Raw genomic sequence first — 13,627 nt, 5'->3', positions numbered from 1 at the left:
TACCGCTTGGCATGCGGTAGTAGAGAGAACAGTCTATGACTGGGGTGGCTGGAGTCTTTGACAATTTTTAGGTCCTTCCTCTGACACCGCCTGGTGTAGAGGTCCTGGATGGCAGGCAGCTTAGCCCCAGTGATGTACTGGGCCGTACGCACTACCCTCTGTAGTGCCTTGCGGTCGGAGGCCCGAGCAATTGCTGTACCAGGCAGTGATGCAACCGGTCAGGATGCTCTCGATGTTGCAGCTGTAGAACCTTTTGAGGATCTCAGGACTCATGCCAAATATTTTTAGTTTCCTGAGAGGGAATAGGCCCTCTTCTTGATGTGGACACCAAGGAATTTGAAGCTCTCAACCTGCTCCACTGAGTCGATGAGAATGGGGACGTGCTAGTCGGTGTAGTATGATTCGATGTTAGCCCTGTATTGACGCTTTCCCTGTTTGATGGTTCGTCGCAGGGCATAGCGGGATTTCTTGTAAGCTTCCGGGTTAGAGTCCCGGGTTAGTGTTTTTGCTGACAAGCAGAGTAATTCCCCTGTATTTTAGACCATTGTTTAGAGGGAGAAATGTTCCACTGATCAGACTAAAAGTACATAAATAATCAAATCTCCTGAAGACAAGATGACACATCTGCCCCAACTCCCTAACCAAATTACTGTTCTATTTATTGTCCCCCTCTAGAATAATACAACTTCCACTTTTGGGTTCACAATCTGTTTGACAAAATTATTTTCATAGTTACAAATCAGGTCACCCTACCAAACTTCCCTGCTAAAACATACTGCAGGTCTGTCTGCTGCCTTTTCCTTGTCACAGCCTAAACGCCAATCACCAAACTAGGGGACTAGTGTGGATTAATCGACTTTAGCACATGCTGTCGAAAGGCTGCATTCTGCAATAGCAACCTAATTTTGTTGACAACATTGTACATAAGACAGCGTTACCGTGCTACTCTTTCTCAGTGGTGATTCTAGCATAGAAATGTTCTTGAGGCAGACAAAACAAATATAGATTTTTATACATGCCAACAAAGCCACAACACAGCACAACACTAAACAATACATTAATTGCACTATGACGGTGTCAAATGGTGCCCACAATCTGTTAGGGCCTACATAAAGCTGTCCCAACAGCAGTCCCAACATCTTACCACTGCTACACCTGGCTATTAGTGGAGCTTTGTCTGGCAGTGAAACAGTTCATTCAACCTCATTTACTGCCTTTAAAAAAAACAGAGGTGATATGGCTGACTTGCTTAAAGAAATGTGGTTCCTACTGACTTTTGTACAAACTCTGGCATAAATGGACGATGAGCGGATAAGAGGCCATCCGTAATTTCGATGAAGACATTAATGAGCGAGCTAGGACGGGCGTAGTCAATATAACTATTTGTTCAGCACTTTGAAATGAAACACCGACAGAATTCAAAACATGGGGCCGTTCTTACAGTATTCTCCCTGAATACCAAGTCAGAACCGTAGGATAAATATAAGCTGACATTGAAAGCTCTTACAATATTCAATGATTACATTTCTCTAAAACAGGCTGTAGGCTACATGTGCACGACCGAGTCAGAACAGTAGGTGAAATTAAGAGGAGGAAAAGGGACCAAATTATTAGGGTGAGGCAAATGGGCTACTAACAGCTTACTACACAACATACACTCAGCATTACTTTCTTAGCTGCAGTATAATATCTACCTGACATATTACATAATTAGGCAGCAGCATACAATACATTTTTGTACTCACCCTGTTGTGCTATTCTCACTTGAACAGGAAGGTCTTTCGTGGGCAAATATTGTCATCAAAGTTTGTCATTCTCTGGATTTATGGTGCTTTCAAGACAACTGGGAACTCAGAAAAAAACAAGATTGAATCATGATGACATCAGTCATCTTCAGGTCGGAGGTCAAGAAAGTGGCCCGAGTTCCAGACTTGCGATTCTGAGTTGGATGACCATTCAAAATGTATTTTCCCAGTCAGAGCAAATTTTTTCCGAAGTTCCCAGTTTTCTTGAACTCTTTGAAGTCAGATTTCCCAGTTCTGAGTTTCCAGTTGTTTTGAGCACGGCAGAAGTCATGCTGGATTGACAACATGGCAAATGTTGAATGTTTATCCTTTCAATCTTGGAAAAGAGAGCCTTAACCCCAGACTTGGAACCACGAATCCAATTCACTGAATAGCAGGTTAGTGATTGCTTTGGAATGCTTGTAGTTAGGCACTAATTCCTTCCAAACCACTCATTATTGAATTTTTGACTTCCAATCTGTTGTGTAATGTTTATGTCCAATGGCTGATGAGCACAGATATATTTTATCTAAAATCTCTCCATTATTTATCTTCATATGACAAGGATTAAAAAACATTTTCCAGTAAATTGTCGATTTGATTCATGATGATGACTACTAGCTTGCTAGCTAATATTTTGAAAGCATGATGTTGACGTGATCAGTCCACTCAAAGCTACTGTGGATATAACGTGATTTGATGTCATTTTATCTGTGGCCAATGACCTTGAGCCTTCTTGGATGGACACTTCTCATGCAACTCTATGGCAGCACCCAAGGGGGTTGAATTTTTGAGCAGTACCCGTAGATTCGGCGGTGACGTAGTGTCCCCTTGAATGACAGAACACTGAGCCAATCCCAGCGCAACTAGAGAACATTACGAACCCCTACGCTCCGTATTTTCTGCTGGCTGCCCCACCCACCACCACATAAAGCTCTGAGCTCGGCTAAAACACTTTCATTTTGGAGCTGCCTTACTTAAAAAGCAAAAAAGCCACCAAGTTTGTATGTGGCTTTATTAACTCAATGATTATTATTTTTTTGTTTGCTTACATTGTTTGCAAACTGATATGTGGCACGTATTAATGTCAAAATAACATGCAACCCCATGGACACACTTACTCATTCAAGTGTTTATCTTTATTTTTACTATTTTCTACATTATAGAATAATAGTGAAGACATCAAAACGATTAAATAACAATCATGGAATCATTTTTTGGTTACTACATGATTCCATATGTGTTATTTCATAGTTTTGATGTATTCACTATTATTCTACAATGTAGCAAATAGTAAAAATAAAGAAAAACCCTTGAATGAGTAGGTGTGTCCAAACTTTTGACTGGTATCTTTGTCTAAATGCAACATCTATATAAATGTGATTAGGGTCCCCTGGGAAACACTGACCAACACTTTGGTTCCTACCCTGTCATAACTCCTACCTGGATTTTTAATTTCTTGTCATGCCAAACAACACCAACCATAAAATTAGAACAATCATTCTATTGCTATAGAATCACCCAAGTGTTTTGATCTATATCACAAGTCCATTTGCAATATTTGGTTGAAAAATCACAATTAGATTTTTTGCCTATATTGTGCTAACAATATTGTAACTTTACCAGTATATGCAAACATTTGGTGGCACAGAAAGAAAGCAAAAATGATATCATCTTCATGAGATGTAGGATTCAAATAAGTAAGTAGGATTCATATAGGCCTAATGGTTAGAGCGGTTAGAGCGTTGGACATGTAACTGGAAGGTTGCAAGTTCAAACCCCCGAGTTGACAAGGTACAAATCTGTCATTCTGCCCCTGAACATGCAGTTAACCCACTGTTCCAAGGCTGTCATTGAAAATAAGAATTTGTTCTTAACTGACTTGCCTAGTTAAATAAAACATACATTTTTCTGTTGTTCCTAAATGTTATGTGGTGCTGGTTACTTTTTACAGTTAGCAGCACCAGTGCTACCAATGAACATGTTTACATTAAGAGCCCTGACTGTCTAGCTTTCATTTCAGTGATTATTAGCGAGCTGGACATGGTCAAGAAACTGTTTGAATGTAGTTCCATTAGAATTTCTACAGTTTAGATTTGGTTTTAGTAATGTTTAAGTATATTGAGTTGGTTCCACCCACCCGCTGTTTTTTTTACATACAGTATGTTTTACACCCCTGCCTTAACCCATGTGTGTGTGTGTGTGTGTGTGTGTGTGTGTGTGTGTGTGTAGTCTGTCTATGAGGTGTGTGTCTTCTCCTTCTCTCTCTGCCTGAAAGCCTCAGCAGCCTCAGGGAGTTGTGAGAAATCAATAGTATTCAGCATCTTCTCCTCTTTATTCATTTAATAACTCTGGAGCATTGGATTATAGTTCAGCTGAACCCCATCATAGAAGCCCCATCACCACCTCTCTGTATCTCTCTCTCTTTATCCCTCCCTCTCTATCTACCCGTGTCTCTTTCTCTCTCTCTGTATCCGTCTCTCCATGCAGAGCAGCTGCCATTAAATTGTTTGTGTGTGTGTACGTCCATACATGTGTGTGTGTGTGTGTGTGCCTGTGTGTGTGTGCCTGTGCATATTGATCAGTGTGGTCAGCTTTATAGTGTGTAGTTGTAAACGTCATGTTTTAACTGTCTGATGTTTGATGTGACTGAGATTAAAGTGTTTGCAGGGAAACAGAGTAGCACAGCAGCAAACAGTCCCGACGCTGCCAGCTACCATTATTCTGCTATTAGACCAAAGGGAAATTACTATATGACTGGCTGATTTATCAATGTAAATAAGAGCATTTCCTTTAGCGCTGTGTGGTGTGTGTGTTTCTGCTACTGTGTGATCTCTACTGCCTGAGTTCTATTACTCATGTTTCTAACCATCCCTCCACACACTAGGCGCAGTGCATAGAGAACCACCATAGGACTCTTTTTGGTTTCAGGGAGAACCCTTTTTGGTTCCAGGGAAAACTGTTTTTGGTTCCGTGTAGAACCCTCTGTGGAAAGGGTCCTACATGGAACCCAAAAGGGTTCTACCTGGAACCAAGAGTGTTCTACCTGGAACCAAAAAGGCTTCTTCAAAGGGTTCTCCTATAGGGACATCTTAAGAACCCTTTTAGGTTCTAGACAGCACTTTTATTTCTAAGAGAGTACCGTCATACTGACTGGTCTTTTATTTCTAAGAGTGTACTGTCATACTGACTGGTCTTTTATTTCTAAGAGAGTACCGTCATACTTACTGGTCTTTTATTTCTAAGAGTGTACTGTCATGCTGACTGGTCTTTTATTTCTAAGAGAGTACCGTCATACTGACTGGTCTTTTATTTCTAAGAGTGTACTGTCATGCTGACTGGTCTTTTATTTCTAAGAGAGTACTGTCATACTGACTGGTCTTTTATTTCTAAGAGTGTACTGTCATACTGACTGGTCTTTTATTTCTAAGAGAGTACTGTCATACTGACTGGTCTTTTATTTCTAAGAGTGTACTGTCATACTGACTGGTCTTTTATTTCTAAGAGAGTACCGTCATACTGACTGGTCTTTTATTTCTAAGAGTGTACTGTCATACTGACTGGTCTTTTATTTCTAAGAGTGTACTGTCATACTGACTGGTCTTTTATTTCTAAGAGTGTACTGTCATACTGACTGGTCTTTTATTTCTAAGAGAGTACTGTCATACTGACTGGTCTTTTATTTCTAAGAGTGTACTGTCATACTGACTGGTCCTTTATTTCTAAGAGAGTACCGTCATACTGACTGGTCTTTTATTTCTAAGAGTGTACTGTCATACTGACTGGTCTTTTATTTCTAAGAGAGTACCGTCATACTTACTGGTCTTTTATTTCTAAGAGTGTACTGTCATGCTGACTGGTCTTTTATTTCTAAGAGAGTACCGTCATACTGACTGGTCTTTTATTTCTAAGAGTGTACTGTCATGCTGACTGGTCTTTTATTTCTAAGAGAGTACTGTCATACTGACTGGTCTTTTATTTCTAAGAGTGTACTGTCATACTGACTGGTCTTTTATTTCTAAGAGTGTACTGTCATACTGACTGGTCTTTTATTTCTAAGAGTGTACTGTCATGCTGACTGGTCTTTTATTTCTAAGAGAGTACCGTCATACTGACTGGTCTTTTATTTCTAAGAGTGTACTGTCATGCTGACTGGTCTTTTATTTCTAAGAGAGTACTGTCATACTGACTGGTCTTTTATTTCTAAGAGTGTACTGTCATACTGACTGGTCTTTTATTTCTAAGAGTGTACTGTCATACTGACTGGTCTTTTATTTCTAAGAGTGTACTGTCATACTGACTGGTCTTTTATTTCTAAGAGAGTACTGTCATACTGACTGGTCTTTTATTTCTAAGAGTGTACTGTCATACTGACTGGTCCTTTATTTCTAAGAGAGTACCGTCATACTGCCTGGTCTTTTATTTCTAAGAGTGTACTGTCATACTGCCTGGTCTTGTACTGTAGTACCATGCGATTTCACTAACAGCGATGGAAGGGGAATAAATAGATTCCTGTAAACCAACACAACAACAGCTGCACCTAATACAGCTCAGGCCAGTTACACCCGTTGGAACTTATTCCAGGTGTAAGACTACAGGAGAATCAGGTAGACAACACATGTCCTCCACTGTTCCCAGGGTTTTACTTCAGTTCTCCTAGTAGATGGCCAATTCACCCTTATCACATATTAACTCTTATCATATTAACATTTAGGGATTATTACACACCATTTAGACAGTATTTACAATGCATTACACGCTCTTTAATCACTATTTACTGTCCGACTGTTGATAAGAGGCAGAAAGTTATAGCCTGTCATAAGTCAACAAGTGGCCACTATCCACATCACACAGATGGAGGGACTGTAAATAAACACATGCATGGACGAACAGACACAGACATGCACACACACACAGGCACACATGAACGAACATGCACACATATGAACGCCACTGATGCAAAGATGCATGCACACATGGACTCAGGCATGTACACATGTATAGAACCACACGCACACACACACACACACACACACACACACACACACACACACACACACACACACACACACACACACACACACACACACACACACACACACACACACACACACACACACACACACACACACACACACACACAATCAAACAACACACATGATCAACAGTTTTAAATGAGAACATCATGATGAGGAGTCAGTCTGTCAAACACACTACACTCACCCTGCCTTTTGACACTCTCTCATGCAAAGACAATGCTTAATCAATACAGAGTCAAACATGTTCTATCTGCCTCACTGAGCTCCAATAAAACCCTCTGTCACAGGAGGCCCAACCAACCGACTGCTCTGCACCAGCCAGCACCCACACACACAGACAAACACTCCCACAAACACAGACAAACACACACAGCTGAGAAGTTTGTGGTGGCATAATCATTTTTTCTCCTTTCTCTCTCTCACAATCCCTCTTCTCCCCCCTCATCTCTCTCTCCAACCTCTACCCCGTGCTGAGAGACACAAAGACCCACAGGCAGGTACAGATGGGGAGGCCCCTGTAAGTGTGTGTGTGTGTGTGTTTGACCCATCAGCCCTGTTCTCTCTTTGTCTGGTTGTGATGCTGTGACAAGCTGCCTTGTCCTCTAATAAAAGACCTGCTCAGGCTTTACCTGCTCTGTGGGGGAGTGTGTATGTGTATGTGTGTGTGTGTGTGTGTGTTAAAAGGGTCTTGGCCCACCTGTCCCCCAGCTGGTGTTCTTGTGGCTGATGACAGTGAGCTGTTCCCTGAGCAGCTGAAGGGTTAGTTGTCTTATGCACATCTAAACCATGGCTCTCCAACCATGTTCCTGGACAGCTACCCTCCTGTAGGTTTTCAATCCAACCCCTGTTGTAACTAACCCAATTAAATTTATCAACCAGCTCCATCAACCATCATTAGAATCAGGTGCGCTAGATTAGGGTTGGAGTGAAAACCTACAGGACGGTATCTCTCCAGGAACAGGGTTGGAGTGAAAACCTACAGGACGGTATCTCTCCAGGAACAGCGTTGGAGTGAAAACCTACAGGCCGGTAGCTCTGCAGGAACAGGGTTGGAGTGAAAACCTACAGGACGGTATCTCTCCAGGAACAGCGTTGGAGTTAAAACCTACAGGACGGTAGCTCTCCAGGAACAGGGTTGGAGTGAAAACCTACAGGACGGTATCTCTCCAGGAACAGGGTTGGAGTGAAAACCTACAGGACGGTAGCTCTCCAGGAACAGCGTTGGAGTGAAAACCTACAGGACGGTAGCTCTCCAGGAACAGGGTTGGAGTTAAAACCTACAGGACGGTATCTCTCCAGGAACAGGGTTGGAGTGAAAACCTACAGGACGGTATCTCTCCAGGAACAGGGTTGGAGTTAAAACCTACAGGACGGTAGCTCTCCAGGAACAGCGTTGGAGTGAAAACCTACAGGACGGTAGCTCTCCAGGAACAGGGTTGGAGTGAAAACCTACAGGACAGTAACTCTCCAGGAACAGGGTTGGAGTGAAAACCTACAGGACGGTAGCTCTCCAGGAACAGGGTTGGAGTGAAAACCTACAGGACGGTAGCTCTCCAGGAACAGCGTTGGAGTTAAAACCTACAGGACGGTAGCTCTCCAGGAACAGGGTTGGAGTGAAAACCTACAGGACGGTATCTCTCCAGGAACAGGGTTGGAGTGAAAACCTACAGGACGGTATCTCTCCAGGAACAGGGTTGGAGTGAAAACCTACAGGACGGTATCTCTCCAGGAACAGGGTTGGAGTGAAAACCTACAGGACGGTATCTCTCCAGGAACAGCGTTGGAGTTAAAAACAGGACGGTATCTCTCCAGGAACAGGGTTGGAGTGAAAACCTACAGGACGGTAGCTCTCCAGGAACAGGGTTGGAGTGAAAACCTACAGGACGGTATCTCTCCAGGAACAGGGTGAAAACCTGGTAGCTCTCCAGGAACAGCGTTGGAGTGAAAAACCGGTAGCTCTCCAGGAACAGGGTTAGTTAAAACCTACAGGACGGTATCTCTCCAGGAACAGGAAAAACAGGACGGTATCTCTCCAGGAACAGGGTTGGAGTTAAAAACAGGACGGTAGCTCTCCAGGAACAGCGTTGGGTGAAAACCTACAGGACGGTAGCTCTCCAGGAACAGGGTTGGAGTGAAAACCTACAGGACAGTAACTCTCCAGGAACAGGGTTGGAGTGAAAACCTACAGGACGGTAGCTCTCCAGGAACAGGGTTGGAGTGAAAACCTAAAACCTCCAGGAACAGGACGGTAGCTCTCCAGGAACAGGGTTGGAGTGAAAACCTACAGGACGGTATCTCTCCAGGAACAGGGTTGGAGTGAAAACCTACAGGACGGTATCTCTCCAGGAACAGGGTTGGAGTGAAAACCTACAGGACGGTATCTCTCCAGGAACAGGGTTGGAGTGAAAACCTACAGGACGGTATCTCTCCAGGAACAGCGTTGGAGTTAAAACCTACAGGACGGTATCTCTCCAGGAACAGGGTTGGAGTGAAAACCTACAGGACGGTATCTCTCCAGGAACAGCGTTGGAGTGAAAACCTACAGGATGGTAGCTCTCCAGGAACAGGGTTGGAGTGAAACCTACAGGACGGTATCTCTCCAGGAACAGGGTTGGAGTGAAAACCTACAGGATGGTAGCTCTCCAGGAACAGGGTTGGAGTGAAAACCTACAGGACGGTATCTCTCCAGGAACAGGGTTGGAGTGAAAACCTACAGGCCGGTAGCTCTCCAGGAACAGGGTTGGAGTGAAAACCTACAGGCCGGTATCTCTCCAGGAACAGCGTTGGAGTGAAAACCTACAGGACGGTAGCTCTGCAGGAACAGGGTTGGAGAGCCCTGAAACACTCCAGAAGATGAGTTGTCTGTAGACAGGTTTATGATAAGTTCACTCCCTCCAAACACCTGACCATAACCAGTAGAAGGAAATACACATAACTGTGATCAGATCTATATTCGGGGAGACTCGATCAATCCTTCTCTTATCCGACCAGAAGCAGCCAATCAGTGAAAGGAATCTTAAATTTCCATGATGTTACAGCACCATCTGGTGGCACACCTCAGCACTATACACTCCTCTGTCAATTAAATTCAATTCAAGGGCTTTATTGGCATGGGAAACATGTGTTAACATTGCCAAAGCAAGTGAGGTAGACAACATACAAAGTGAATATATAAAGTGAAAAACAACAAAAATTAACAGTAGACATTACACATACAGAAGTTTCAAGACAGTAAAGACATTACAAATGTCATATTATATATATATACAGTGTTTTAACAATGTACAAATGGTTAAAGGACACAAGATAAAATAAATAAGCATAAATATGGGTTTATTTACAATGGTGTTTGTTCTTCACTGGTTGCCCTTTTCTCGTGGCAACAGGTCACAAATCTTGCTGCTGTCTCTTTCCTCCATGTTGAGCTGGTTTGGCCTTGCTGCAGGTCAGTGCTGCCCTCTGGTGTCTTTCTACTGCAACTGCCACATACAACCTGGACTGGGGATCGGATAGTAACGACCAGGGCCCGGTTTCCCAAAAGCATCTTAAGGCTAAGACTAAATTCATTGTTAGAACCATAACATCCTATGGATGCTTTTGGAAAACCGGGCCCTGATTAGTTGTGGTGAGTGCGTTTGTCACAGTTGTAGAATGTTTGATGGTGTTAAGTAAATAAGCTAGTGGTAGGCTAGTATTGGCGATCTGAGATTCAGCAATGTGATGATTGTTACCTCGCGTTGCCGCGTTTATTTCAAATGGCCTATTTAAGCCTATCCTTGTTCAGATGAGTGGTCACATTTTTATGTGTTGTTATCAATAGTGCTTCTTTACATTATACTTAGAATAAAGGCCATTACGTTGCTTATTTTACCTAAAAAAAATGTTTATTTCTACAGCAAATCACCAGTTTGAGTCTCATCTTAAACATTCAAACGACCAAACGGCCTGTCTCATTTTCCCTGGGATGTATTCATTAAGCCTATTATGTTGCAAAAAGTTTAGCCTTGCAACACAAACCATTCACTCCAAACGCGATTGAGTTCTTTTTTTTCTTAAACGGAACTTCTAGTTCAGTCATGTCTCTCTTCAAAAAGAATAAGCATTTGGAAGAAGTTGGAAGCAACACCGCGATCTTCCCTCCACTTCGGAGATAGCACGGAAGAATCAAATCAAAGTGTACCGGTCGCATACACAGTTTAGCAGATGTTATGGTGGGTGCAGCGAAATGCTCACGTGAATAGCTTCTAACAATGCAGTCAAATGTCAAACAAGTACACAAATAATTAAAATGTACATAATAATAATCAAGAACGTCGGGACGAAACCCATTAACAACCCAAATAGCGCTGTAAAAGTAATCCAAATGCAATCTATACATATGTACACTGACAAATGACACAAGATATACTAAGAATGACATGTACAGCAGTATATATATTCATTAGCTATGTCAAGAATACAGTATATAAATAAATATGCAGTGTGCATAAGCAGTGTAACTAAATACAAAGTATGGTAGTATAAATATTAGAATGAGCTGTCAGGAATACAGTATTTAAATACTCAGTGTGAAACAGGAAGTGTCCAGTGGTTCAATATCTCTATGAAATGGTACAGCACTATTGGCTGTGTGAGTGAGTATGAGGTGTCTGTGTGTGTGTGTTTTGTGTGCGTGAGGGTGCATCACCTGGTAGAAGAAGGATAGTGATGGCTGTTCAACAGTCTGATCGACTTGGAGTAGAAGCTGTTCAACAAATCAAATCAACGTTTATTTGTCACGTGTGCCGAATACAACAGGTGTAGACCTTACAGTGAAATGCTTACTTACAGGCTCTAACCAATAGTGCAAAAAATGTATTAGGTGAACAATAGGTAAGTCAAGAAATAAAACAACAGTAAAAAGGCTATATACAGTAGCGAGGCTGTAACAGTAGCGAGGCTACATACAGACACAGGTTAGTCAGGCTGATTGAGGTAGTATGTACATGTAGGTATCGTTAAAGTGACTATGCATATATGATGAACAGAGAGTAGCAGTAGCGTAAAAGAGGGGTTGGCGGTTTGGGGGTGGTGGGACACAATGCAGATAGCCCGTTTAGCCAATGTGCGGGAGCACTGGTTGGTCGACCCAATTGAGGTAGTATGTACATGAATGTATAGTTAAAGTGACTATGCATATATGATAAACAGAGAGTAGCAGCAGTGTAAAAAGAGGGGTTGGGGGGGCACAAAACGCAAATAGTCTGGGTCGCCATTTGATTACCTGTTCAGGAATCTAATGACTTGGGGGTAAAAACTGTTGTGAAGCCTTTTTGTCCTAGACTTGGCACTCCGGTACCGCTTGCCATGCGGTAGTAGAGAGAACAGTTTATGTCTGGGGTGGCTGTCTTTGACAATTTTAGGGCCTTCCTCTGACACCACCTGGTGTAGAGGTCCTGGATGGCAGGCAGCTTAGCCCCAGTGATGTACTGGGCTGTACGCACTACCCTCTGTTGTGCCTTGCGGTCAGAGGCCGAGCAATTGCCGTACCAGGCAGTGATGCAACCAGTCACGATGCTCTCGATGTTACAAAGTATGGTAGTATAAATATTAGAATGAGCTATGTCAGGAATACAGTATTTAAATACTCTGTGTGATGGACTGGTAATAGAAGTGTTTTTGTCTTTTGGTCTTGGCACTGATGCACCTAGACAGTAGCTGAAGTAAACAGTCCTTAGCTGGGGTGACTGAGGTCCTTGATTATATTATTGGCCTTCCTTTGACACTGCAGGAGGTTGGTGGCATCTGAATTGGGGAGAACCGGCTCGTGGCAATGATCAGAGTGGAAAAAGTGGAATGGTTTCCAGGTGTTTGATTCCATAACATTTGCTTCATTCCGGTCATTATTACGAGCCATCCTCCCCTCAGCAGCCTCCTGTGTTTTTTATTTAGGTATTTTTTACCTTTATTTAACTAGGCAAGTCAGTTAAGAACAAATTCTTATTTTCAAAACAGTGGGCTAACTGCCTTGTTCAGGGGCAGAACAACAGATTTTTACCTTGTCAGCTCAGGGATTTGATCTTGCAACCTTTCAGTTACTAGTCCAATACTTTAACCACTAGGCTACCTGTGTGTTTGGCACAGAATGCGGTAAATGTCCTGGAGGGCAGGCAGCTTGCCCCCGATGATGTGTTGGGCTGACCTCACCATCCTCTAGAGAGCCATGCGGTTGAGGGCGGTGCAGTATCCGTACCAGGTGGTGATGCAGCCAGACAGAATGCTCTCAATGGTGCATCTGTAGATGTTTGTGAAGGTCTTATGGGCCATGCTGAATTTATTCAGCCGTCTGAGGTTGTAGAGGTGCTGTTGTGCCTTCTTCACCACGGTGTTGGTGTGGTGAGACCATTTCAGGTCCTCAGTGATGTGCACGCTGAGGAACTTTAAGCTTTTGACCCTATTCATTGTGGCCCTGTCGATGAGGATGGGGGGGGTGATCCCCCTTCTGTCTCCTGTAGTCCACGATCAGCTCCTTAGTTTTGTTGACATTGAGGGAGAGGTTATTTTCCTGGCACCACTAGGCCAGGGCTCTAACCTCCTTGTTGTTGACAATCAGGCCTACCACTGTCATGTCGTCAGCAAACTTTATGATAGAGTTGGAGTCATGCGTGACCACACAGTCATGGGTGAACAGGGATTACAGGAGGGGGCTGAGCACACTCCCTTGGGGGACCCCCGTGTTGAGGACCATCATGGTGGAGGTGTTGTTCTAACCTCACCACCAGGGGTTGGCCCATCAGGAAATCTAGGACTCAGCTGCACAGGGAG

The sequence above is a fragment of the Oncorhynchus tshawytscha genome, linkage group LG12, assembly GCF_018296145.1.
Source record: "Oncorhynchus tshawytscha isolate Ot180627B linkage group LG12, Otsh_v2.0, whole genome shotgun sequence".
NCBI lineage: Eukaryota > Metazoa > Chordata > Actinopteri > Salmoniformes > Salmonidae > Oncorhynchus > Oncorhynchus tshawytscha.
This window is presented reverse-complemented; position numbering follows the sequence as displayed.